The sequence below is a fragment of the Plecotus auritus genome (genome assembly GCF_963455305.1).
Source record: "Plecotus auritus genome assembly, chromosome: 4".
NCBI classification, from domain to species: Eukaryota; Metazoa; Chordata; class Mammalia; order Chiroptera; family Vespertilionidae; genus Plecotus; species Plecotus auritus.
In genome coordinates this window covers 22,693,593-22,706,424 of record NC_137775.1, presented here as the reverse complement: position 1 = coordinate 22,706,424, position 12,832 = coordinate 22,693,593, and positions in this window count along the sequence as shown.

Sequence of the window (12,832 nt, the reverse complement as noted above, 5' to 3'; positions counted from 1 at the left end):
GATGACAGACTCAGATGGCAAAACTTTAAATTTAGAACAACAGTGATCCCTTGGGATGGACATGATAAGGTGCATTTTGAGGGGTTTGAGAAGAGACACAGGGAAAATTCTCCTATGATCCCTATCCCCCTGTTCAAAAATAGAACATTACCTATTACCTCAGAAGGCCTCTTTCAGAGTATTGGCTCACCTTTCCTCCTTAACCAGAAGTAACTACTGACCCGTATTTATGTCTGCTGTTACTTAAGTCTGGGCAGGAGCTTGTGAAAACCCCAGTCAACATAGTATATAGAAATGATGCTATGTAACTACTGAGGCTAGGTCATAAAGGAGATGTGGCTCTGGCCCAGCTTTTCCTTCCAAGACACTTGATCTGGGAACCAAATCTCCATTTGTGAAAAAGTCAGGCAGATGTTCTGGTTGACCATTTCAGCTAAGCTCCTGGCGGGCAGCAGCTGTCATCACCAGCGGACTCACCAATGGGAGTGAAAGAGGCTCTGGATAATTTCACTTCCAACCTTTGGTCTTCCAGCGGAGGCCCCCAACACCTTGAAATGGAGACAAGCTGTCCCTGTACTCCCTGTGCAAACTCATGACCACAGAAATGGCGAGAGCTGATAAATAAACACTCTTGTTTTACGTCAAGTTGTTTTGGGGGATTTTGTCATGTAGCAATAGATAACTAATGCACCAGTTACTGTATTCCATAGACTTTGTAAGATCCTCCTAGATGCACATGTTTAGATCCTGTTCGACTCATTTGCAAGAGAGAGATTTCTTTTGAGCCCTGAAGCCAGCATTCACTTATGACAGCATTTGCTTTAATGGTTAATTCTATAACAAAAAGGGCTTTCAGGTGTTTAAGTCAATATTTAAATTACAGGAAAATGTGTGTGTATGCTATAAATAGATTTATATACTAGTATATATATATATGTGTATGTACTATAAATAGATATATATTTAGCCCTGATTTCAGTAAATTACATATCTTTTCATTTCATAAAAAGTAAATGTAATCTGCCTTTGAATAAACTAATAGGATATATTTAAAACAAATTTGAAAGTTTGTTGGGTCGAGTGGTGAGTGTGCTGACTTGCACATATGATTAAACATGTGTGGTATGATTTTATAAAGACTTTCATATCATAGGATGGTCAGTGCTTTCCTTATACACTATGCTACTGAAGGAACTTCAGTCAAAACCTTTTATCTTCTGAATTTGGTTTTCCCAATCCCGTGTGACATCATCAGTAAGTTACAAAACAGTTTTTATATGCTAACTACTGATGAAATACTTAATATGGAAAATCTGAAAAGTACACTTAGGGTATTGGTGCTAACTCACTATGAAATACTGCAATTGAACAAGTCCTATGAGTTTTACCTCACTATTGTGTTTCTGCTTCTACAACTACATTTCTTTCCACCAGGTGTTGTATTTAAACTTAGAAAACAGAACTGGTAAGTGAAACACTACTACTTAGGGACCAGAACAGCCAATTAATGGCTAGGGCAGTGGTCGGCAAACTCATTAGTCAACAGAGCCAAATATCAACAGTACAACGATTGAGAGAGCCAAATTTTTTAAACTAAACTTCTTCTAATGCCACTTCTTCAAAATAGACTCGCCCAGGCCGTGGTATTTTGTGGAAGAGCCACACTCAAGGGGCCAAAGAGCCGCATGTGGCTCGCGAGCTGCAGTTTGCCGACCACTGGGCTAGGGGATGTGTGTCCTGTTAAACCCACGTTATTCTCTTGCTGGCCATTTCATTCAGTGAAATGGTCGGAAATAGCTCTTTAATGCCAGTTTATGCTGAGGAGGTTCTTTACGCTGAGGACCACGCTAAATGGAGTAAAAACAAAGGATTTCCCTTTGTAGCTGTAGTCACATTCCAATTCCATCTCTTCTGTAAGGTCTTCCCCAATTACTCCTGATTTCCCTTTCCCCCCAGATTCCCTGTGGATAGCTGCTATGCAATTAGTCATTCTATCATATAAAAAGCATCCGTTCTCTGACTCACGAATGCATTGCAATGTGTCCGCCTCTGCCAGCTCTCCGAGAGCGAGAGCTGCCTCTCACTTCCTTCTGTTCTTCACGATATCAAGTGAAGAACTTCAAATCTATCAGGTCATGAGAGGAATACTTGCTTTTGGATGTAAAACATGACCAGATAAAAATGCTCTTAGAATCAGGTGATTATAATAATGATAGTTGTATTGCTGATATTTAATAATGTATTGTTCTTCATTTAACTTCAAAGTATTTTCTCATTGGTGTGACCATACGTATGCATCAGAATGAATTTCTCAGTGTAATTAGTAACAGGTTACTTAGGCCCAGGGCCTTTTAAAAAGAAATGTACTCAAAGTTGTTGGGGAATGGTAGGTAAATTCATGAAAATATTAAAAAATTTCACACAGTAAGCATTTTGTTGAGTGGTTAGGAATTACTGGGCTACAAGCAAGGCATGTTTTAGATGGAAAAAATTTGGATTAATTAATCTCTGACATCTTTTCCAGCTCTTAATATTCTCTTATTTGACAGCAAGGGAAAATCTCAGGTCCTGCTGATGAGTACCTTTAAATTAAATATATTTGCTTGTATATGTAGGTCTATAAAATCCATGATCAACAGCAAAGAGGCATTTGAAATGCCAACTTCCCTGACTTTCTTGAAGCAGCCCACAACAGCCCGGGCAGAAGAAGGCTCCAGTATGTCTTCATTTTTCACTGATGAAGAACCGTCTGAAAATGGTGTTTACAAAAACATTCCTTTGCTGATTGTCTGCATCCCTGCAGGGTTCAAGTGAGGGGTCTGAGAATCTGGGGAGGGCAAAGGCAGTGATGGGTGAATGAGTCCTTTCTCGCCATTCTCGAGGTCATCGCCAATAAGGCCACTCTTATGTGGGCGGTGGAAAGGAATCTGATGGTGCCTGTTTGTTTTGGCAGCCTGGGCCCTGAAGATGTGCACATCCAGAGAATGACAGAGAGTCGTTTTTCCTGGCCAATCCTAGCTTGTGTTTCCATAACACTGTGGGAAGCTGCAATTGTAAGCCACACAGGCCTGTCCCCGATCTGTGAACAAGCAGTCCTCTGCTTTCTGAGGTACCGTCCCGAAGTCACCTGTCAGTCATCAAAGATTCATTTTAAAAATCAAAGAAAGAAAATACTAAAAAAGATCTGTTTTTATCCCAGTGATCAAGGCTATTAAGGAGGTAAAGACTTTCTTCATCATTATTATCATCATCCACAAGAGTAGAGGCAACAGATGACAACTGAACATCCAGAAAACGTGTTGTCTCTTTATTAGACTCTTCGCAATCCTTAGAGTATCCATTTATTGCTGTCCCTGACCTTCATGCACTTACTGTTTTGAGAACTTGATCCAAATGGCTCACCAAATTAGTTTTCTACCCAGCAACAAGTATAAGAGTGTTTTGTTGACATAAATCTCATGGTTTAAAATTCTTTACAAACCACCTGTTCAGATCCCCAAAGTCTCAGAATACGAAGTATCACAATGGAAAGGACATGAAACAAAGGCACTAAGGACTCAATATTAAAGTGTTTAAGTCTTTTATACAGAATGTACAGCTGCCTGCAAATACAAAGCACTGCGCTCATAAAACAACCATTGTGGAATAATGTGTTAACAATCCTGTATTAATTGATTTCCCCTGTGCTCTATTTCTTTTCTCCTAGCACACTCTGATTTTTCTATTACTGTTATTACTTGATTTCGAATGCACATTACATACATTTTCACTGTTTCACATTGTTTACATTGTTGAAAATTTCTGGCACTTCGTTAACAAATATCTCTTTCAAACTCTGTTCACACTTCTAATGGTTTCAAATTAGTAAATGGGTATGTGTCTTTGAACAGGGCTTCATTCATTAACAGAGAGCTATAGTCATCACTGTTTTTTTCCTGAGTAGGGTATACATGTAAAAATCACAATAGCTAGGCTTTTAGCAGCATGCTGACTCTCTTGTCAAACACTATAACATTTGATGGGTATTAACTCATTTCAACTTCATTGCAAACCTATGAAATGGGCACAAGTTTATTCTTTACGTGGGAGATAAAGGTTAAATAACTTGCCCTGCCACGAAGAGAATACATATTATGGATGAGCTGTATTTCCCTATAAGCATAGAGAGAATAGAGAACCTAATTATACATTTTTGTGATGTCACACTTAATGTTTTTGTTTTAAAAGAACTTATGAAACACAATATTGATTATAACAGTATCGTAGACTAGATTTTCTGACCAACATCCTCATGAAAACAACAAAAATGCATCAGTAACTGGCAATAAAGGAAAGGAAACTTAGAGTGCAAATACTAGGTGAAAAATAAACCAGAAGGTAACCTGAATTATGCTTTTATCCTTAGGGTATTCAGTAAAACCTGGTGAGTTTGAGTTAATGAAGTGAAAAGCTATATAAGTTACTGAAACCAAGGCTAATTATATGTATATATATTTATATCTCAACTATATATATATCCATTTTTAATATATACAGATGTATACATACATATATAATAGCATATAAATCTATTTATAGTGTATATACACATACTTTTTCCTGAAATGTAGGTATTTACTTAAACACATGAAAGACCTTTTTGTTTTAGAATTCACCATTAAAGCAAGTATGTTTTCATAAGTGAACGATGGTTTCAGGGTTCAGAAGAATCATTACTTTATCTTGTGAGCTAGTTGAACAGGATCTAAAAGTTTGTGTGCATCTATTAGGATCTATATGACCTAGAAGCCAAGTGTATGTAAAATATGCAGATGTAGATCAATTGGGAGAAACATGAGAAACTGTTTTCTAGGTTTTCAAAAGGGTCTTTCATGATAATTATCTATGTGGTTAGTATAAAAAGACTTTTGTTTTTATTATTCTAGAGATCTGCTTTACAACTTCATATGCAACTCAATGCCATACACATTTTGCATCTCTGAGAAGAATTTTGGTGTAGGGTGTTGTTTTCCTGAGTAGGTCAAAAATATTCCATCTCCACAAGGAGTTTATAGACTTGTTTCTACTTGATCAGTGACTCCAGTAATTAAAAAACTTGTGTATGAGACCAGCGTTGTTACCGAGGTCCAATTTAGGAAAAATATCTCTCATAGATGAGCAGTTTTCCTTCAGGGGATGGTTTAGTCACCTGGCTCTTATACCTCATATTTGTTCACAGTTAACTATTTTTAAAATGATTTACAATCACTGAAAGAATTATTGTACAGTAATAATTTTTGCTTACTACTCAACACATACAAATTTATCGCAAGATGTTTTCTCAAAGAAACAGACTCCTGATTTCTAAAGCTGAAGAAATTTGCAGCATCTTTGTCTACAGGATTTGGTGATCTAAACTTCTTTAAATGTTTGAAAGACTGTTATGCAGTCTATATTCAGCTCATACTGTAAATAGTAACTAAGTTTTTGTTAGGCAAACAAATAAATATTACCTTAAGAGAATTGTTTTTTAATGTATGTTTTAAAGAAATAGTTGACCTGTAAAATATTTTCAATGATTTAAAGTTTTTTACTTTATAAAAAGTAACCATTTAGAATATAAGTAGATAAAGAATACTCCTAGAAAATTGAGTGCTGGGAATGCAGCAATGAAAAAAAAAAGACAGACAAAAGTCAGGCCTGCATGGAGTTTCCATTCTAAGAGGGGAAGGCAAGAGTATATAGTATGTGTGGGCATTTTTATATCTCAAAATGTTTCCAGATCTAGGAGATGACCCAAGACTCAGCTTTCTGTGTAGGTGTTAATTACATGGCTAAGAGTATGGGTAGTCCTAGGTTTATAGGAAAGCTTTGCCACTAACTAGTTATATAACCTTTTGGCAAGGTTTGCCTTTCTTTCCCTTCATTTATAGATGTTTATGTGGCAATAATGGAGATCTATAGGATAATAAATAAAGTAAGTGCTTAGGTCAGTATTCAATAAAAGTTGGCTATTACTAGTTGTTTTAGGTGCAATTTCATTCTGTGCCATGCTTTCAGCTCCAGAGTGAATGTTATCTTAAGGCCATGTACTTAAAATTAGTATTCATGATACATAAATGGGTAGTAAAAATAAATTTAAAAATCCACATTAAAATAGAGTAGAACAGAACATATTGAAGAGAGCATCATAATAAAATTAGCCTGAATATACTGTACAGCATGGCACTTACAGTTAACAATACTGTATTGTACGCTTAAAATGTGTTTAAAGAGTAGATCTCATGTTAAATATTTTTACTACAATAAAAAGAGAGAAAAAATATATAAATTTTGTTCCTAGGGAAAAAAGAAACATGAGTATTCTTTATTAAAAATTTGTTTCAGCCATAGCCAGTTTGACCCAGAGGATAGAACATCAGCCTACAGACTGATAGGTCCCAGGTTTGATTCCGGTCAAGGGTACATACCTCAGTTGCAGGCTGATTCCCGGCCCTAGTTAGGGCTCGTGTAGGAGGCAGCCAATCGATGTGTCTCTCTCACATGGATGTTTCTCTCTGTCTCTCCCCCTCCCTTTCACTCTCTCTTAAAGTCAATGGAAAAATATCCCCAGATGAGGATTAACAACAACAATATTGTTTCAGATAATATATATGGGACCTGATGTAAGATGTATTTCTAAATGTGAATCACACTCCAAAAAGCTAGAAAAACACTAATTTAGAGTCCACTCTGTTAAATTTTTTAGCGTGATAGAAATAAGCCTCTGTTCTTGGTAGAAAGGGCAAAGTCCATCATGTAAAATACCAAATGTCCAGCAATTCTCATTTTGATATTATGGAATTAAATTTGCCAGCAATATAGTGATTAAAAAAATAGAAGAGGTTGTATACAAAAGTTATATTATGTGATGTAGCTTTATATGAGCCAATGGTTTCACAACATTGGCTCAGGATCTGTAAGTTCATTGTGTAAAATTAGATATTTCATGCCAAATGTATCCCTTCCAAGAAGAAAGCATTAAGACATATCTCATTATATTTGTCAACTGACAGTTATTGGCACCAATTCAAACCAACAGGAATCCCCAATTTGGAGTTCAGTGAAGAAGGAAACTTTAGTCAGTACAAAACAGCTCAATTTTGTGATACAGCATGGCTGTGAAATAACACGGTTGTGAGATGGCCCTAGAGGCAGGCCCCTCTCTGGCAAGACAGCTCTGCCCTGCTGTGCTCCATGCTGGTCTGCTATATATTGTGCTGGTCTGCTCTTTTCCGGTGAGACATCTTTGGTGTCTCATCTCCAGCCAGGGAATGGGAAAGTCTTCAGTGAAATGGGAAAGTGAGAGCCATGGGGTAGCTGATTTATACAGACAGGAGTCCTCACCCCTGACCCCTGATTGGTCCATCCTCATGCAAATGAGGACTCTAAATCCCTGCAGTTTGATTGGTCCAAAAAGCACTGTCCTGATTGGTCAGCAAAGAAACTGATGGGGAATATAGCTGCGCAGCTACGATTGGATGGGGAAGGCCTCAGTCCTACTGACTGAACTAGGATTCCAGGAACTTATTTAGGAGGGCTGGCTCACATCGCAGAAACAGTGCAGGTAAGCAATTCAGTGCAGGCTTCTCCCTGAAGTGCAGTTTGTGTGAGAGGCTCCTGTGTAGAAATGGCTGCTATGCTCTGTGTTTTAAAAGTTGAGACCAGTTAGCCACCAGGAGCCCTTCATAGTAGATACCTTCTTTCTCAGGGTTCAGACGTTGCTGATTCAGTGAAATTGTAGCAAGGTTGCATTGTTGAAATAACAGTGCAGATATGCAGTTGGTGACTAAAGAACATTTTAAAAAATGAACATCAAATCAATTCTTCTTCCTCTTCTGCATTTTTGTCTTTCCTCACAAATATGTTGTATACTAGTATATTAGTAGCTTTTTAAAATTAGCTTCAGCTGATTTGTGTTCACTATATCAAGCAGATGAAGGGGACTCCTAATGAAGTGGCTAAAATCAATTGCATAAACATTCCTGGTAGCTAATGAAAACAGTCCAAGAGTATAGGGACCTGATTCTTTCACCTTTCCCAGTCCCAGGGAATTGAAGTCTCACATAACATGGGTTTCGTTTAGTGTTTTCCACTCCAACAGAAGTTTTCTTTGTAAGACTTCTGCAAGTAGCATACCGACGAGGCTAAAGGAATGACTTTTAAAAAATTTGTTCTGTTTTTTTCTCTCAGATTTTTCAAATATATTAACTTTGGTTTCAGCTCATCTTTCCCACAGAAAAGGGGGGTTGGGGAGGGCTTGTTTTTATCTGGCCTGGGCTGTGATGTTTTCCTTCAGTACAGAGAGAAGTTGAGAGGGCATGTGTCTGGGTCACAAAACAGATCTCAGCTGTGTTTTTCAATGTGCGAGTAGGTGGTCCCAGTCTTCTTGGCAAAAAAACAGTAGTAATATCATAAAGTGACTCCAGGAACAAAGTACCTTTGTCAATGTGCCATCAAAGACAGTAGTTCCTCTTTTGCTAATATGACAATGTTGTTCTAGTCAATGTTTCAAACCTTCAGAAAACTCCAAACCCTGTAGAGTAAGGAATTCCAAATGAGTCCCGCCATGAAAACAAATTTTTAAAAAATTATTTGACATGTGCAGACCACGTCAGTGATACATGAACTGTATCTTAGCTGCAGAAATTTCCTGTGAACAACAGAAGAACGTCACAGGCCCATAGCTATGGTATACATGCTGTTGAAAAATATATATAAAACACTAGAATCACACAATCTATGTTGTATTATGCAACTGGTAAGGAGTGAAATTCTGCCAGTCATCCCATTCAGAGGAACTTATGCATAACAACCTTGTCATCAATTAAATCAGATATATCACTCTCTTTTACAGAAATCTTTTCTATTAGTCCTCTTATTGGTGGGAAATACATTTCAAGACCCTCAGTGGATGCCTGAAACTGGATAGTAGCAAACCCTAAAAAACATGTTTTTTTTTTCCTACACATGCATACCTATCTATGATAAAGTTTAATCTATAAATTAGGCACAATAAGAGATTAACAATAATAACTAATAAAAATAGAACAATTATAGCAATACACTCTAATAAAAGTTATATGAATGTGGTCTCTCTCTACCTCTTTCAAAATATCTTGTACTGTACTCACCCTTCTTCTTACGATGATTTGAGATGATACAATGCCTATGTGATGAGATGAAGTAGGGTACTCAGAAAGGCATGCAATTTAAAACTTACGAATTGTTTATACTTCTGGAATTTTCCATTCAATATTTTCAAACTGTGGTTGACCCTGGGTAACTAAAACCATGGAAAGCCAAACCACAGATAGGAGGAGACTGTTCTATATGATTCATGTATCTACAGATCTCTGAATATGCAAATTGAGATATATAAACAGTTAGTGGCTTGATGAGGATACCTAAAAGCCTTAAGTAGTTCCACATAAAATAATTTATTAATTAGCACATTTCTATGGCAATGTTTCTTTAATCTTGTTTGCTTCAGCTCCATTTACATGCTTTATTTTTATATATGACAGAAAGAGGCAAATAAGATACTGAATTATCAGTTGCTTAGGCACTGTATGCATACATGCCAGTTAAAGGATACAATGGAACTGAGTTAGAATCTGGGATGCAAATGTAAAAATAAATGGTCCCTCTCCAAAGGCTAGGAGGGGATATTGATTGAAAGATAATACAAATAACATTTTAAAGTGCTTATATAAGGGGTATGCCTAATTCAAATATTTCTTATGAATATATTTATAGTCTAAGTAAAGAAAACATACAAGCAGAGTAAACGTTTCTGGGTTAAATAATTTCAAGAGCATAAAACATTATCTGCTATTTTTAAGTGTAGGGTCACTATTTGAACATAGCATCTTTATTGGACATTATTACTATTATCTGGATCTTCACAGCCATATTTTTACTTCCACAATATATTGTGATTTTAATCATTTTTTACTAAACTTTGTCATAACAACTATTCAATTTAAATTCCCACCTAGATTCCTTAAATACTACTAAGTATACTTGTACTACTTTCTTTTTTAAAAAAATATATCTTTATTAATTTCCAAGAGGAAGGAAGAGGGAGCGAGAGATAGAAACACCAATGACGGGAGAGAATCATTTGTCAGCTGCCTCCTGCACGCCCTACACTGGGGATCAAGCCCGAAATCTGGGCATGTGCCCCAACCAGGAATCGAACCATGACTTCCTGGTTCATAGGTCAATGCTCAACCACTAAGCCACACCGGCTGGGCTGCACTAGTTTCTTAAATAGCAATTTAGTTCCACATTGCATGGCAGGCATAGAATGAAATTAATGAAGAACAGGTTATGAGTTGAATCCCTGGCAACCTAATTAACTTTCTTCTCTTCCAAGGCCACAGACAGCAGCCTTGTCCCAGTCATATCTCTCACAAATGTAGGTCCTTCATCCCACAATAGATTGCATAGGAGATCAAAATAGAGCTCCACCAGCAATGCCGAGCACACCACTGGGATCCTAGGACTTAGAGAGAGTGGGTTCTAAATAAGAATGTTTTCACTTTGTTTCATTGATCATCAACAATCTAGTGAGTCAGAGATGCTGAACCAAAAAGAGAGAGACAAGATAGCCTATATAATTTATAATGGAAGAAATAGCTTTAAACAGCAGGCAAAAATGCAAATAATACATGAATCTCAGAGAATCGCAGTATTTGGAGATAAGGAGTGTGTTTTTCAAAGGTTTCAATGATAAGCTTCTCTTAATGGGGCTCCCATCATCTGAGAGACCTCGTCAATAGGAAGTTTATCCTACTGTGGTTCTTATGTTTTCAACCAGACATTTTTGAGGTCTTGATGTAGTCCAACTATTTCCGTGTGGACCACATGAATTTTATGGGAGTCATTTCATTTATTTTTATTTAGGGAGGAACCTGTCAGGAATTTCTTTTACCACAGAGTAGACACATTTTGTGATTATTATTTGTTCTTTGTAGAATACTGATGAAGTTTTTGATGTGTTGGAAGTCCAGCAGAGCTGAGAATTTAAAGGTCATGGAAGAGAATTTGAAGAGAATTTAAAAGTTTATGGAAGAGAAAACAGTTTCTAGCTTGGCAATTGACAAAATAAAAACTGATAATTATGAGTTTGGGTCTCATGATTCATTGCTATTTACACAGATACTTCAATTATTTGAACTCTATTGATAGATAAGTTTGGTTAAAAAAAAAAGAATCAATTCTTTGAAAAATTATTCACACTGGTAGTTTAATCCCTCAAAGATGAAACAGTCAGTTAATTGACCATTCATTTTTCACTTTTCTATCTTTTTGAGGGGGCATTTTGGAGATAAGAATTAATCTATACTGGTGAGGAAAAGTCAAGTCTAAGTGGAAAACACCCAAATTGTATTTTAATTAGTTTTTTGAACATGGAGGTAAACTATAAAGATATTAGGGTAAAAATTACCATTGCTAGGTCTCTGTACAGAAGTACTAGAATAGTATAAAGGGTATTATATTACTCATACCATTTCATCATAATGGAAACATTTACAAGGAAGAAAAGGAAAATTTAAAAATTTTTTCTTTCATCATGATTTTTCTCTAACCTCATGTAATCTCTGCTGTCATCATATTCATGTCCTCACAGACCTGCAAATGTCATGTTTATTTTTCTTTATCCCTTGTGTTTTTCTTCTCTCTGTCAAAAAATGTTTCCCTTTTCCTTTCTGTTAGTCAATATCTAACCCACTTTTCAATCCTCATGCTTCATAAAACCTTCCCTGGCTACTCTTATTAACCCTGATCTCGACCTTTACTGCTATGAGCCAGAATTTTCCAAAACAGAAGAACTAAAGCATTTGTGCTTTAAAACTTGAATAGATTGCAAGTGTTTTGTGAACCAAGGCCTTGGTTATCTCATAATAAACTAGCTCACTTCTTCCAACAGACATTAAAAAAAATACTAATATGATAAAAATGCAAGGGGAGATATGTTAACGTAAGAAAAGACAAAGAGCATAAAGGTGTTTTCAGTGATTAAAGAAACTAAGCCTATGGATCAAGTGAGAGTATATTTTAAAAGAGATACTAATACAGCATGTCAGCGAACAAAAAAAAATTATGAAACATGCAAAGAAACTGGTAGATTTAATGCGAAATCAAAAGAAGAATGAGTTTATAAAAGATATATCATAGATGTTGGACAAGGCCTTTAAAGATAACTATGAAAAATATGTTAAATAGCCTCATGGGAAAAGTAAACTACTTTTCCATGGAAAAGTAAATGACTTTTCCATCAGAAAAATGGAAACGATAAGAATGGAATGTCAGATGTAAATTTTTCACAATGTAAGAAAACTGACAAAATATCAAAACTAAGAGAATTCATTTTCAGCCAATTTGTACTACAAGAAATGCTAGGAGAAGTTCTTTAGGTAGAAGAGAAGTAATAGCTTTTGGAAACTTCAATTGCTGGGAAGAAATAAGGGGCATCATAAAGTAATATGAATAATAATAAAGAGAAGTCAATCTCTACCTGTAATGTAGCTTTCAGACATCTTAAAACTTCAAGGTGCAGAGAAAGAAAAGGGCAACCCAAATAGTGAAGGTCAAATGGGGGTAAGGGGTGGGCAAACTTTTTGACTCGAGGGCCACAATGGGTTCTTAAACTGGACCGGAGGGCCGGAACAAAAGCATGGATGGAGTGTTTGTGTGAACTAATATAAATTCAAAGTAAAGGAGTGGAGGGGAGAGCAAGAGAACCAGATAGAACAGCCGGATCCGGCCCGCGGGCCGTAGTTTGCCCACGGCTGAGAAGATGCAA